The sequence below is a fragment of the Dermacentor andersoni genome, chromosome 1 (genome assembly GCF_023375885.2).
Source record: "Dermacentor andersoni chromosome 1, qqDerAnde1_hic_scaffold, whole genome shotgun sequence".
Taxonomy (NCBI): Eukaryota; Metazoa; Arthropoda; class Arachnida; order Ixodida; family Ixodidae; genus Dermacentor; species Dermacentor andersoni.
In genome coordinates, this window is record NC_092814.1 from 45,324,682 (window position 1) to 45,340,627 (window position 15,946).

The 15,946-nt window shown below is 49.2% G+C and overlaps 1 protein-coding gene across 2 annotated transcripts in view; it reads left to right on the forward strand.

Annotated features, from left to right (window-relative positions):
• Positions 1–15,946, forward strand: part of LOC126543943 (fibroblast growth factor receptor 2-like) — an 85,975-nt gene that overhangs the window by 17,777 nt on the left and 52,252 nt on the right. The window lies entirely within an intron of this gene.

Here is a 15,946-nt window from a genome sequence, read left to right on the forward strand (position 1 = left end):
CTCACGAGCGAGCGTCGTATTGGGCGTTGCCTTTGTTTCTAAGCCCCAGCCTGTTCCGTGGTGAGGCAGCGACAGCGGAACCCCTGTCTCGCTATGGATGATCAATTTGTAATGCGTCTGCCCGACCAAGACGGAACGTTTTTACCAAGGGGGGGCACCGTACGAAATAAGAAAATCGCTTTTCTTCCTTTTCTTCTTTCATACCACGAAACGACGCCAGTTTGGCTTAGCACTCTGCACTTTCATTGTCTGTCTAGCGTTACAGAAATTTCAGACTGGAAAATATGTTTGCCTCTGCCGCGTTTGCAGCGCGAACCAAACGTCAAACATATGGAGCACGCTGCTAAATGGTAGAAATTAAGCTATGCCTGAATCCCGAAAATTAGTCTGCGAAAAAGTTGCATATGGTGGGCTCTTATGTAGAAAGCAGGAGTTCAGTGCTCGGCTGTGCCGACTCAAGCTACATTACAATTGGGTAACAATTTCAGCTGCATCATACGACTACATACATACATACATACATACATACATACATACATACATACATACATACATACATACATACATACATACATACATACATACATACATACATACATACATACATACATACATACATACATGATAATGTTTAAAACGGGCTTTATTAACCTTGCTAAGAGACCCAAATTAAAGGATATCCGCAACAGGCTGTCTCTCCACATAGACATCGACCAAATAGGCGTTAACGTATTACTTTTACAAGTAACTCAAATCGGACTCGAAGAACTAACAGATGTTGCAAGCAATAATACAGCAATAAACACGGATTTGGTTCAATTGCGGCTAAAAGATCGTGTTCAAAGTTCGAGTACTTGACCAAATCGAATCAGGGATTTTGAAAAATTATATAACGTCATTATGTCACGTAAAAACATAAGTTATGTACTTTGGGAAAAGATATGAACCGTCTCCACGGCAACGTGTTTCACAGGTTTGCAGGATTCTTAGCCATCCGACTCATCGACACATGTGCATGTGCTCTGAAAGCAACCGCCAAGTGCTCAGGTCACTGGCATTGTTGCTTTACACCCAGTTTTGTTCGATCCCCCTATACGGGACCATTTGAACGCATGGAAAGTTTAAGCATCGTGCGCTTGCACTCAGGTGGGGCACCGTCTAGATTTGCGTCAAATGCCATCCGAGAGAGAACGTTTTCCCTCGTGCTCTCACCGGCAACTTAAGCGCGCCTTTAAGCGGCTCCCGCCAACGTTGAAACACCTCGGCGCCGGCGGGTCGAGGCGCGCTCTCACGGCCTGCTATGACAGATTTGACAGAGACACTCTCGAACAGCGCAAACAACAAGAAAAAAGAAAAAGAACGTAAAACAAAACATCAACGTTGTCCCGCGAGCGGGTCTTTCGCGGTACGCACCAAATCGCACTCTGCGTCCAAGCGTTCTGAGGACCAGCGCTGGGAGTCTGGCAGTCTGCCAAGAAAGTGGCCTCCCCCTCCCCGCGCGCGCGCGGCGACGAGTCACGAGCGCGCCTCGCGTTTCCAGCGCCACTTTATTTTCTCCAGCAGTCCACCTCCAGTCTGACACGAGAGGAAGCAACGGTCTCAAACCTGGAGAAAGAAGCGCGCCACTGGAAGCGGCGATGTGCGCACGTGCGAGACTGCAGCCTGCGATGCCGCGTTAACGACCGCAAGCTGGCTAGCTTCGACGCAGCTTTCTGCAATCAGCTGATACACATGCTGCGAGCCCCTACCGCTGCTGCCGTCTGCACGATCAACGGGCCCATCATGCCCGTTTCGTCACTTGGCGTCACGTCGCGGTTGCGTGAGCTCGCGCGTCACTGCGGCAACGCGCCGCAGAGGCGCGCCAAAGGTTTCACCGCTCGTATCGCGCGCGCCGACGAGAGGGAAAACGGGGGGGAATCACGCGTGCGACGGGCGAAATTAGATGGGCGGCCGTGAAGGGCCGCAGCCCGAGCGATCGAAATCCCATGACAGTGGGGCTCCATTGTGGGACGAAACGCACACAGCGGCACGCCAAGGGCAACGGGTTATTGGCGTGAGCAACGCCTTCGCCATCTCAGGTGTAGCTGCGCCGACACCTTTTCGTGCGGCGCTCCATGCTCCGGTCGGGGATAGTTTCGTCGAGAAATGGCGCGCCGCCGACATTTAGCGGCGCTGAGGCGCCGCGCGCGGAATCCTCCGCCTAATCGCGTCGCCTGTCGGACGGCGCTCAACCACCTCCCCGTGAGCCTTCATTCGCCACAATATGTTTCCCTTTCTCGCCTTTGTTCCTGTCCTTTCTAACACTTTTTATTGTTTTTTTAATGCTCACTTCGACCTTGCTTTCGCCTAACTCTTGATTCCTGCGAAACATCTACCTTACAAAATTACCTCGTCTGGCAGTTCGTAATCTCACGTCTTCCTTTTGCCCATAATAGCGTCGAAAGAACATTTCTTTAATGTATGCATTTTTCTTGTCGAGAAAAAAAATATTGCTTGTCGCACCAGACTGTGCAACATACAGTGCAAACAAAAGCTGGTTGTTGTGAGTGAGTGTTACTGCTCTGGCCCTGTGAATCGATGAGCGCATGAGGTATACGAAAGCTTTCCAGTCACGACGAGTTCCTCTTCTCCTTGCGTCAATCACAGGGTATATATGAAGCCACGTATGAAACGCACTTCACACTTGGGAGAACCCGGCACTGGTGGAACTGGCGGAAACGGCTCGATAATTTCCGTCGCTCTGGCCACTGGCATTCCCACGCAGTTTATGTCCCGGGAAGGAAACGGGCCTTCGTCTGCGAGCGTCCTCGCGCACGTGTGCCGGCGCACGGCCGTTGCTTGGCCCGTTTATTATTTCGGGCGTTCCCAGACGACTGTGGCTTTCGAGCGTCATGTAAGCAGCGCCCAATGGTGTAAACAAACCCCGCATGTCGCGGCTTCGGTCGCGCCGTCTGGAGACTTGCTAAGCGGCTCCAGGAGGAAGGCAGGGGGCCCATTTCGTGCTCTCGTTTTACGTTGAAGGTTTTGAAAGTGGCGCTGCAAATGAAACTGAAACGTTAAAATGCGCTCTACTTGCTTTCTCTTTAGCGGATATGACGTTGGTAAGAAGGCAGAAAAGGAAATTGAGAGCGACTGAGCGCTATCGAAAAATATTGACCCAATCCGTTAAAACGTTCGCGGAGGCTCAGATTTATGAATATATTTACGACGAGCGCGTAGGCATCGATTATGGCCTCAGTACTTTGGTGTCGTATGTAATGTACTGAGCCGCCGAAGGCAGACAATAGAAGTACGGGGTCTGCTAGGATCAGGCGCTGAGCAAGCTGTTTTAAGCAACAACCACATGGAACGTTTTCTAGACGTATTTATTATTTCAGAGGCGGCTTCGCCAGCTTTTGGGGCGTTTAATTCATGCGACTCGATAAGTAGGCTCCGACCACGGCCGAAATGCGTACTGTGCCCTGACCGGTAAACCGACAGAGCAAATTTTCGTCGAGAAAAGACGGCGGCTATCGCGCGAAGTAATATGGACACGCCGAAGCAGGCGACATCCGGAAGTACGGTTCTTACGGTTGCTCTCGAGGATCTCTCGGTGAAGCCGGAGTATCGCACCGTGCCTCCGTCTTTGAAATTTCATGATGCCATCCGCCCAGCTCTCTCTCTCTCTCTCTCTCCCCCCCCCCCCCCTCCCCCGACAAAATTTCCTGCTATACACCCCTGCATCGCTCGTGCATTACAGGCTCCGAAGCCGCTGTTTTGGCTCCCGAGCACGCGACCCGCACTTCCACCGACCAAGCGCCAAAGAATAATAAGAACAGCCTCGCGCTTAGATTCCCGTTAAGCTTTAAACAACACAGGCATGGTGTAATCGAGTTAGAGCTGAGGTTCTCAATACGCTGTTTCTTGTAGCGTGCTGTCGTTCTCGGGCTGTAGGACAACGGACGCAGTGCAGGACATGTTATTACTTTACCTGTGGCTGCAAGTGAAGCTAACACCAGAGGTCTGATTTCCGGCTGCGGTTATGTTGGCATTGCGATAAGAACAATAAACAAACACTTTCACGTGAAGTGCCTAAGAGAAAAGTATTTGCTTCAAAATTTAATATATAGTCTTTTTTTTTTTTAAGGAGGTTGCGGCAGATAGCACAATTATAATTCTTAAACAGGATTACGAAGAGGCGGACATTATTTCCACGAGAAATCAAGATGAGCAATCAACTAATTGACAAAACTGCGCTAATTAAGTTTTTAGTAATTACTTTGTCACGTATAATGCAATTCACGATTTGCAGCTCGCAATTGCAAAGAATATTGACTTGTAACGAATTCTAAGGAGGACATCGGTTTCGAGAGACGCGCTGTCGAACTTGATGCAAAAATACACTGTCGTTCCACTTACTTTTTTACGATAACCTCCTTTTAAGCATTGAAGCATAGCAGTAACATGAATGCCAATGTATTTCGTCACGCACTTTGGAAATGAATATTTCGAAACTGATGTCATCCTGGGCATTCGTTCCACGTGGATACCGCCTCATGAACTCACCGGCTACAGATCATAAATTATAATATGTGCCTAATGTAGTTAGTTAAAAACTTCATTAGTGCAATTGTGTTAATTGGTCGCTGACGAATTTTAATTTCTCATTCCCGTAATGCCCGCCTCTTTGATTAAACCAGTTCAAACATTAGAATTGCCCTATCTAGCTGCCATTGGTGATTTTTAAAAATCCGCTATAGTTAAAAAAAAAAAAAACCGGCATAGACCAAGGTAAATATGAGGGACGTTTCGAAAGTAAGTTTTGTCACTTTTTTTTTAAAGAGAAGATGGTACACATGGTGAAACAAACAATCGCCTTGAGAGCCCACACCCGTTGATGGTTCAACGACGGAAGGAGCGTCAGCGGAGGAGGAATGACGCATGTGCAGAGCGCCGAAGAAGAGAGAGTAGCAGCAGACCGGTGGTGCCCGAGGTTATTCGAGTGCAAATCACGATGGCAGACAGACGTGTGCTGACACCGTGGTCGCCATTGGAAGTGCGTGCTCTTATCCGGTATGAATAGGCAAGTGGTACTCGTGCGTGTATCATCCGTGAACGCCTACAGATCGCGTATGGTGAAGAGGTCATGTCTCAGGCCTTGCACCGCAGGGCACCGAGTTTTACCAGAGTGGTTTCTTCAAACTGATTGCACGCTACGACAAATGTCTCAATGCCGGTGGCGACTATGTGGGAAAATATGGCAAGGTGTATGGTTTATGACGCCATAGTGTACCTTTTTTTTGGCAGTAAAGTTTCCGTGAGAAAATAAATGACCAAACTTACTTTCGGAACGTCCCTCTTACAATGAAGGCCGCAGAGAGACTAGACGGCATTTCGTCAAATACATTTTATTCCGTGCCCTCCAGTGTATGTCCGTCATCCCAGCCTGTACAGTTGCCTTCGTGCTCTAGAATTGGGCTTATGACGTCACTCGCGTGTCATAGAAGAACCGACGGAAGCTTTCGCGACGGCTGCCCGTGCAGCAGCAGAAGCGGTCAAGGCATCGAGGAGGGCACGCACCGTGTGGAGTCGCGTGGCCTCCGCGTTACGCGCGGCGCACGCGACTGAGCGGGTGAATTAAAATTGAGACGACGGCGCGGCCCTGCGCGTAGTGGCAACGCGCCTGTACACTTCCGCACGCGGGACTCGTTCAAACTCTCACCCCCACTTCTGGGATGTGGCCAATTCGACACGGAAGCCAGCGCTATGGGCGCCCGCGGTCCATGTCGGAGCATCCGTCTTTTTGGCACGACACCCGTGAAAGGTGGCGAAGTGAGCCGCCACTAGCTCAGGAATTCTCGGCGTTCTCATCTGGCCGCCAAATACTTTTTGTCTTTGGTCGTTTCTGTTTCTCTATTTTGAACCACCCGCAGAGTGTGTGCACAGTGACGCTTAGACCCTGCTTCGCTTTCAGATAGCTTTTCACAGAGCTTGCGCGAAGGCCCAACTTCTCGGACATTCCTGTGTTTCTTCCTCTTCGTTAGCATATTATATGAATATTGATTGAAAAAATGAGAGCGTGGCGAATACAAAATGATGCGAAGCTAATGGTACAAATCCTATGCGGCCAAAAAGCTGAAATATGAAGGACTCAAGGGCTCATAAGTTCACGGACGGCTAGCGTAATTTTTGCTTTGGGCTTCCTCATTTTATCCCTCTCACTGAGACCGTGGTAGCTTTTTGTACATATATGACCAGTGCATATTAGAGCATTATGATACGCAAAATGTGTTACAATCTTGGTTTGTCAACGATTTGTAATTCCTCATTCAATTTCCAGCCGGCTTCTTACTTGCTTCTGCGCGAGTGGCCGCCAGATTGACGAAGCTGTCGGTACGCCGCGATTCTCAGGCGCCCTTCTCACGATCAGCTCTATTCTGCAAATGGCCTCGAGACTACGGCTTCTCACACGCAATGCTTTTTTGAGCTCCAAGGTTGATACTTTTACAGCCTTGCAATTGCGAACGGTTGCACCGAGCGACGTAACAAAAAAAGCAGAAAGGGACGCAGCAAGTGCTTTCTCCCCGCTCTGCCTCCACCAGCGCTTCAGTCACAGCATTCGTCGTTTCGCAAACCGCCTATGAATGTGGCGGACGCAAGCTTGGGTGAACTGTTTGTTCTTCGTTTTCCTCCCCATTTAAGTGTCCATCATTCACAGTCGCCTACCATCCCGAAACTTCCAGCAGCGGCGTCGGCTGCAGCACCCGTCCGCCCCTTGTGACGACCGCAGTTAAGGAAACGAGAGAAAACGTCTCGATATGCATAAAAACAGAGCCTCCGCGCGCACACGCTCCGTGTAAGGGCGCCGGCTGTTGGGCTTCGCCGAACGGCGGCGCTTGTGAAATTAGGCGCGGACCGACTGCGGCTGCCTTGGCGTCTCATGCGCGACTCGCGTCCCGACGCCGGCGAGATATGCGCGCGCCAAGGGAACCGACGACTCGAGTGTCGTAATTGCTCTCGCGGGCCCGGGCATCTGCTGGCTGATCCGCGGCAGAGAAAAGGAAAGATGGGAGTGGCTGGGGCGAGAGGGAAAAGAAAGAAAGACGGAGCAGGCGGCCAAAATAATAGGCAAGACAGAGGCAATCGTCATAACACGGGGACGGCGCACTAATAAGCCGCGCGAGAAGACATGGGACCCTGTCTGCGTGCGCCCATACGGGCCCCGTCACGGAGGAGCGTCAAAGCGTGTGACGCACTTCGCGCGGCCCGCCGCCGCCGCCGCGCTGCTTCCTCGGTGGCGAGTGAATGAAACGGAGGGGGGGGAGCGACGCACGTCCTCGTTCTTCAATGATTCAACGGCACAAGCACGCGTGCCTCTGTTTACTGATTTTTCTCCATTCATGAGTGGCCGCACTCAGTCGCGGCTACAAGAAAATTGACGTGGTTTCCGAAGGTGCTGACGAAGCTTGTTCGTCGCTTAAGTCCAAGGCATATCGCGGCTGACTAGACGAGAAAGGATGTCCACCGAGTACTCTATTTCGGGGGAAATTCAACAACGGTTCTGGATTCGGTGCTCGAACGTTCGAGCTGTAGAAAAAAAAAGAAAAAGAAACGCTTGTGAATTAATGAAAATGCGCTCCTCGTATAGGAGTCACTATATAAGGCGGCTGGAAAGGAGAGCGCATTGTTATTGCACCAATATATCTTTTTTTTTTATCTTCCACGATGCTGAGAGATGAAGATACAAAAGGCCACCGGAAAGCGTTCACAAAATGTCACGTAGCATAACCGTATTTGCTCCCGGTGGAGCCAGGACGGCGCTTTCTACACCTGGAAGCACTCCACTTTGCAGCTCAAACGTTGTCGTTACCTGGTTTACAACGCCGATTCCCAGTTTACGCGAAGCAGTCAGACAAATCCACAAACGGCGATGAAGTTGTAATCACACCTAGGTGGTTATTATTATTATTTTCCACGCCAGTACTCAAATCTGTGGCGCAAATTAGATGTACGTTGAAGCTGCTAGAACGCTTGCATGGCTCCCTCAGGGGATTGCTCCTCCCAAGTAATTCGCAACGAGTCCACAGTTTACTACACTCTCCAGTAAGTGGCATAGTAATTCGATAACCAAAGAGCGTGTCCCAGGCCGTCAATGCTACTTCTTTTTTTTACTTCTCTTCATTTGCACTGAACTATTTTTAACACGCAGCAACGTAGGTCTGAGCGACACTTTGAAAGCAGCCGTTCTCCCTGTTGTGAATGGCAATGCGCGCGTGGTATACAGTCAGCGAACACAGGAAGTGCGGAGCGTTCGCCAGTGCGTTTGCAGCTCTCGGAAACCATAGATCACGTTTCGCTCGGCGCTATAGCAAACATTTCGAAGACTGGCCTGGTGCCGAGTCTCTCTCTCTCTCTCTCTCTCTCTCTCTCTCTCTCTCTCTCTCTCTCTCTCTCTCCCGTTTTTTTCAATCTCGTGCGCAAGCAGCAAAAAGGGTTAAACAGCTTGCTTAACTCATCACCCGAAAGGCACCCGGCGCGGAGCGAGCAGAGGCCGCAGCTTTCGCCATCGATTCCGCGTACGCGCGCGCCACCGAAGAAAAGAAACACTGACCCAGTGGCAATCGCGCCGCTATGAACCAATTGAGTATACCGTGGCTTGGGCCACGTGCCGATGGAAAGACAAAGGAGAGAAACAAAACTCTGACGAAAGCAAAACCGAGACGCACGTGCACGCAAAAAATAAAATCGCTGGGCGTACCGCGCCGTACGGGCCTCAACGGCGGCGGCGGCGAGTTATTCGATTCACGGGCGAAAAAGGTCACGCACTTCAATGGAAGAACTCTTTCGCAAGCACCCTCCGCCCCGAGATATACTACACACACACTGGCGGCTTTGCGGCCGCACGCACCGCTGCTCAATTATTTCGTCCCTGAGGGCAGAAGGTCCTTCGCTCTCCCCATATACGGGAGACGAAAAAACGGAGCAAAAGGAGCTAGTTGTGCTCTACAGAGTTCTGCCACGATTTAACGCTGCAAACATTAATGCGTAAGGTATTATAAAGCATCGAAAGTCATTCATTTCACGAGAAACGGCCGTTTAGCACTCAAAGGCAGCCACGCTTTTCGGCAGTGTATAGCCCGCAACCTTTTGCGCCAATTCGTCCCTCAACCGCAGTTGCACGCTGGAGCGACATCAATACTTCCCACTTGACGCATTGCGCCATCCGCTACGTTTTTCAGTGGATGATGTTCTTTCCAAAGAGAACCACTGTATTCTATCAACCGTACAGAAATAGAATAATGAGTCTAGCTGTCTTCATTGATTGCTCATATATGAAAAGAGAGGTATTGCGCGCAAGGTAGTACGACGTGGCTATTGCTGTTCTTTATGAACAAGTTATGCGAAGCTTTGAAAACATAAATTGCGAAAGACAAATGAAACACGTATGCATTCGAGGTGGCTCGTATCCGAACGATACCATGGCCATAGAGCCTGAATCCAATTTGCGCAGTCTGTCGTCTTCGACTGCAATTTACAATTTTCTGTCTCTTTCTACAAGGACAAAGAGACCCCCCCCCCCTTCTTTTTTTCTTTCTTTCTTTTCTTTTTGTAAGGCAAATGGCTTTGAATGACGAAGAGAATTTCCAAACCATAGTTCGGCCGATCCAGATTTCAAAGACTTGGCGTACCCCCACATCCGCCAGCGGCGCTTATACACTGAGGCGCAGAAGCTTGTTTTGCAACACACGTATATCCAAGCGTGGGCTTCTAGACGGATCAGGCTACATTTCAAACCGAGAGAGATATGCGGTCCGTTTGTTCGGCGCAGTTGCACCGAACCTTCTTGCTATGGGGCGGCGGCGGTCTATATGTGTTAGCTATGCTTCGGTATGTCTTATACGTTTATGTGCTTCTTTTCTGATTTTTCGAGCCCTTTTCCACTCACACACACGTGGAATGCGCGTGTGTAACTTCAGGCATCTTATTAAGTACAGAGCGTCAACACCCCTGTAAAGCGTGCGGCCCTCTATGTAGCTTCGAAAGCCTGCAGTAGACAACATGCGACAAGTCTGCATGTGATGTTGCAAGTATCTCTGCAGTCCCAAGGGCGCACCAGTCCTTTATTAGCTGTTCCAGCGGAAAGGTCACACAGGCCGATTTTCTAATCCGGAGGAGCATCAGTCTCTGCGTACGTGTTGCTTTCCTTTGGCTCGGCTGTATTCCATCACGGTCGGGAGGTAAAGAAGAATTAAAAAAGAAGAAGAAGAAGACGAAGAAGCTTAATATGAAGCGCGCAATTTTTGTCATCATTGTCGTCGTCGTCTTTGTCTTCTATTCATGATGATGATGGTCGTCATCTTTTCTATCAAAAATCCACCACAGTTTCATTCATTCATTTATTCTTGCAGCATTCCTTCTTTCTTTTTTTTTCTTTTTTTTTTGGACAGCGGAATGCTCTTGTGATCCCAATAAGACCAGAATGGTGGAACATGTCTGGGAAAGAGACAAAAGCCGATAAAAGCAAAACTCATAAAAACATAAAGGCCCATGTTCACAGAGCTTCCCTTGCGTAAGTGTCGTACGTTATCGTCGCGGCCATCGTCTTTTAATCACGCCGATCACTGTCGTGAGTGGCGGGAGACTGAAAACCGGCGAGTAAGGAAGTTTCCTTACGCAACAGGGGCTGACTTGACAAATCTTCTCGTTTGTGGAGAGTTCTTTGCCATTGGGCCGGCTGCCTTCTCTAATGACATGTTCAATACCACTGTTTAGTGGCGCGTGCTCTTGCGAACAGGTTTAGGCTTGGTTTTTTGTCAATATGGACAGACTTCTTCTGAACGCGGCCAAAAATTTTTAAAGTAAACGGAAAATACGCGGGGACTAAACGTCGAACATATAAAAAAAATAGCGATAAAGAAAAGTTGCGGAAGTCTGCATGCTCGGAGTGCACAAAACAAAAACCCATTTATTCTTTGAAAACTTGCTTGTTGATCTTGAATTCATACGTAATATTTTGTGTTATCCGCGATGTGCTCTGAGCGTTAATATAGATTCCGTGGAAACAATGATTGCATGTGGAATCTGCTCCTTTCAACAATGATTAAACGTGTCGTAATTACATCGTGCAGGGTTTTACGAGAATAAACGCACAGGGCCTCTGCAACCAGCAGGCGTTGTAATAAGCGGCTCGAAATTAATTTTGAACGCCTTGCGGTTCTTCTGAAATCACCGAGCGGAAAATTTATCAGTTTGCTTTCCTCCGGTGTTATGGACGTAAATTCGAGCACTGAGGTTGCAATCGGCGATATCGTTATTATAGGAACGGAGGTTCTTTTTTTGTTTTTTTTTTTGTTGTTGTTTTTTTTTTCGACAGTGAGAGTCACCATGACTGATCGAATGACCTTCAAGCAGACTCCATAATCGGGCTCCTAAGGCTTTCGCTTTGCCATTTTGATTTGCCACTCGTTCGATTTGGAAGATACGGCTATTCACAAGAGAAAGGTGAATAAAGGGAAATGCCGGATAGCTAACCAGATGTTAATGTTCGGTCTGCTACCCTGCACGGGGGGAGGGGAAATGGGGAGGATAAAAGGCAAAGTTACATTACACCACAGATTGAGCACTCCCCCCCCCCACACACACACACACAGGCGCGAAAAAGAAAAACCACGCTCATATGCGCAGTCGTTCGCACAGGCATTGGTTAGAAAGAAGCGCACCGTGCTGCCCATCGATGAGGCCGTTTGTGGTGTGCCCGAAACGATGGTATAGCTTGTGGAGCATTCCTCTGCACAAGGATGATAGCACTGCGTGCGTTCAGTGTATTGAGTGCATATACACATTGCACTATGAGCGAATTGACGTAGTGTGCTGCTCGTGAAAAAGCGCACGAATAAAGTCCGTTAATGGCCGTAGTACGGATATTACTTGTCTATCTGCAGCCGGCGCCTCATCAGCAGCAGATCTTGGAACCGCATCCACGGAGCAACCTGCGATACGTTGTCTCTGTCCGTGCGTTTTTATTTGTTTGAGGTATACTGAATTAGGCGGGGGTATTTTTGTTATTCTTCCACGAGTTGCGCTAGCGGGTTGTTCATCGATGGACTTTGGTGCGCTCACTTGAAATGGCGGAAATGACGCATTGCTACAAAACGTGTGCCACCACCATCGAGGGTACGCTGAAATGCGCACAGCAAGCCGGCATGTGTAGCGCACAACATACGCTCGCGTTATGCAGCGGTCAAGATGATTTCACTTCCGATGTGAAGCGTCGCGCTGATACAACGCGTCTACGAACTATAGTTAGGATATTATTTTGCGTTCAAACAAAACACATGCAAAGGCCTGTCCAATGGGCTCGGGTATAGCTCAAAAAAGAGCACGGATATAGTTCTTTCATTCGCATGCCTTCGGCCACTCCTCTTATTTGATTTGACTTTCGACGTCTTGCGCCGCTTCTAAAGAGGTCAGCTATACGTGCAGACAGCGTGCGCAAAGTAGGGGGTGTGCATGCATTGTGCGCATGATTAAGTGTTGTAGCACTTGTCGACACAGCATGCAGTGTGTACACCTGAGATATCGGCCACTTTGTCAGTGCGCTTGCCTGCAAGCACGCATGCATGCTGACTGCTTGACCCTCAGAGTTGTTCCAGGGACGCAAGCGAGGGCGATAAGAGAGCTATTAGCGTTTCATCACGTCATGCGGGTAAACAAACAGCGCACAGCACTGTTAAAACAATGAAAGTACTTCCCACATGCTCTGAGTCCTGAGGTTTTTGGGCCTGCGTTTTCACGGTCACGTCGCAAGATAACCTCAGACACCGATAATCACCTCGTATACCGCAGTCGAGTCCTGATTATTTTTTCTTTTGACTCACAACAATGACGCTGTAACCACGCACGCAGTTAGGTCCATGTATTGCGTTGACTGCATGTACAGACAACCACCACGTCTATGAAAAGGAATGGAGTGTTCACGTCGTCTCCAAAGCGGACCGATATGGGAACCGTGCGTGAGGTCATTTTGCTAGTATTCCCATCACTATTCAGTAGAATCGAGCGGAAGGCACCGATGTTGCCAGGAACCGTGACAGAAGATGCATGCGCCACGAGCGGGATGTGCGATTGAAGACAGTAGCTCTGTTTTGGGAATGGGAACTTGCCAACATGACTGTGCGCACTCAAAGAAATAAAAAAAAATAATCCGCAATACTGTTACAATATGACGGAAAAATTACTTAACCTTTAATGTTTCAATAAAGAGCTGGCTTACTATAAAGATACATATAGTACGGCCTCCTTCTGTTTGATCTCCTAATAGTCTTGTTCTGCTCAGAATTATTAAAGCGAAACTGCAATCCATTCAGTTTACCGAGGTGCGACTGTAGCTTTGCTTCAAATAGGCAGCGTGACGAAACGGAGGCACTAGGAAGAATAGAAAATAGACGACAGGATGTGTAGGGGGGGGGGGGAGGCGTATTTTACTGTTTTCTCTTATTCATATAGTGGTCGTGCTGTGCTGCCTATTTCAGTCATAAATCCCCACGAATGCGTCTGTTTCAGTGCTTCTGCAGGGTTACCTTGTTATTTTAAACGTGCTGACACCAATATCGGAGCGCCTACAGAGCAGTTTTCTCAGATTACATTGCGCGGACATTATGAGGCGGACACCTGTGTACGGCGTGGTCTCGCTTGACCGAAATGCTGTGATTTACACCAAGAATAAAGATTTCCTCAGTAAGTGAGACATTGACTGTACACCGCCAATTAATTTATGTCACTGTAGTCATCATCACGTCAACCTAAATTTTCGAGGTTCGTTCACTCCATGCTTCGTGTACGTGCACTAGTGCTTGTCTATACGTATCTTCATATTACGACCCGTTATCAGATGCACAATAGGGCTCGTTGACCTGTCCCGAGTGTTTCAGCCGAAGATGAATATAGATGAAGATAAGAAAAACAACAGAGATGGAACGGAAATAGATAAAAACAGAGACATTACGTGCTCGCGATCAAAAGAAAAACCAAAAGTGGCCTTGGCCGTGCTCTTTAAAGTTAGTCAAGTAAAAAATGTATAGAAAGTGTAGGGATTGAAACTAGGCAGGGCTGGCCGATGGCCACACTTTCTACGCCCGCGTAATTGCCGGCCTCGTCAAGGTTAAGGGCGCGCTCCGACCCATCAATTAGGCAGCGACAACGACAAACACAGTCATTAACCGCAGCTTCACTCGTCATCCGTGGCCGCGTCCCGAAAAAGTGTGCCGGGCCGTCGAGTTCGCTCGCTCGCTCCTGCGCCGCAGCTCAACGAACGCCATGTTTGATTCGAGATTACGCGCCCGGGATCTCCCTGTCACGGAGCTCGCGCTCGCACTTGTTCTTTTTTTTTTTTTTTCTTCCTGCCTCCTTCCCCTCAATGCGCCTTTTATTACAGCGCCGTCAGGGTCCGCGTCACTCGAGCCGGCTGCTTTCCTTACGCGCTACCATAATACGGCTATACTGAACACCGCACCATAGAGAGTGACAAATCGAGGGCAGCAAGGCGTTCGTAACACGACAGACCCCGCGGCGAGGCGTCTCTCCAGCGCGTGCAGCCTCTCACGTCTGAGCAGCCCGCCTCGTTTGCGCCCAAACAGGCTCGCGCGCAACCACGCCGCAGTTGCCTGCATGTGCTTACATGCGTTTTACTGGCAAGTTCCCTCCTGCGACACCTTGATGCGGACGATCTGCAGCCCTCGCAGACACGTTTGGCACTGTACGAGCGCGTTAACTTGGCACCCCCCCCCCCCCCCCTTCCCCCGCCTCTATATGAACTAAAATGTTCGGCAGGACGTGCAGAACTGTCAGCGGAGGAACGTAAGTAAGTCCTCTGGCAAATAACCTCTATTCATTCTTTTTTTTCTTTGTACCGTCAATATGAACTTGGAACGGCTTGTCGCCCCTACTATTTATAGTATTTCTAATATTGACTTCTTCCATGCTTTAGAAAAATGATTTTGTCCATATCTTGTTTTATGAATTGTTCTCCCCTGCTGTAATGCCTGTAATGACGAATCAGCTACCACATAAATAAATAAGTAAATAAATAAAAAGAAGTTGCAAGACTGCGGCTGCTGAACGCTCGCGAGACAATCAGAGCGCCTGTTGCCATGTCGTGGGATACGGGCCGTTTACAATGGGCAAGCAAGGTGTATTAGCGCTGAAGAAAGGACGAACAAATAAGAAAGACGGATGTGTTCGTTACAATTCAATTTTTTTTTTTTTTTTACCCCGAACGGTTTCCAAGCCCTTTGTGTGGTGATTATGCGGACGTCGAACATGTCCTGTGGGGCTGCGCCTCTGCCGGTCCCCCTTTCACGCAAGAGGAAATGATGAGGCTATAATTAGGGCCCAGGATCAGACCTCTCAAATCCTGGCAGTCCAGAGGGCTCGCGAGAAGGCCGTCAGGTTTCACCTGATGGTCCCCGAGTGGGCCTAGCCAGGTGACGTGGAGTTTGCTTACGTCTATAGTGGACCAAATAAAGTTCTTTCACTCACTCACTCACTCACCTTTGCGGTTGTTTGATTCGACATCAGCATAAAATTCTCGCGTTCTTGTTTAAGCTTGAACAAGTCCGTGTCTTAATTAATGCCGTAAGCGTTATTTTTCATCGCACGTTGTGCATCGGAAAAAAAAAAACTGAAAATGGCCTCCGCGTATGCGCTCGACCTTAAGGTATAGGTGCTATCCTCTAAAGTTGCTCAGACGCATTGCACTCCCCTGGAAAGACACAGAAAACTATGAACATCGTATCGCTGTAGCTGTTCCGCGGTGATTTCGTATACCATTCGGCCCTGTTCCACGGCGAGACGCGGAAGAGCTCGCGAACCGCCGACGTGCCTGCGGGAGCAGCAGCCCCGCGCACCAGCCCTCTCGGTTTTCTGAGCGGCAGCTCACCTGCGCCGGACAGCGGCGCGGCGGGCGCGT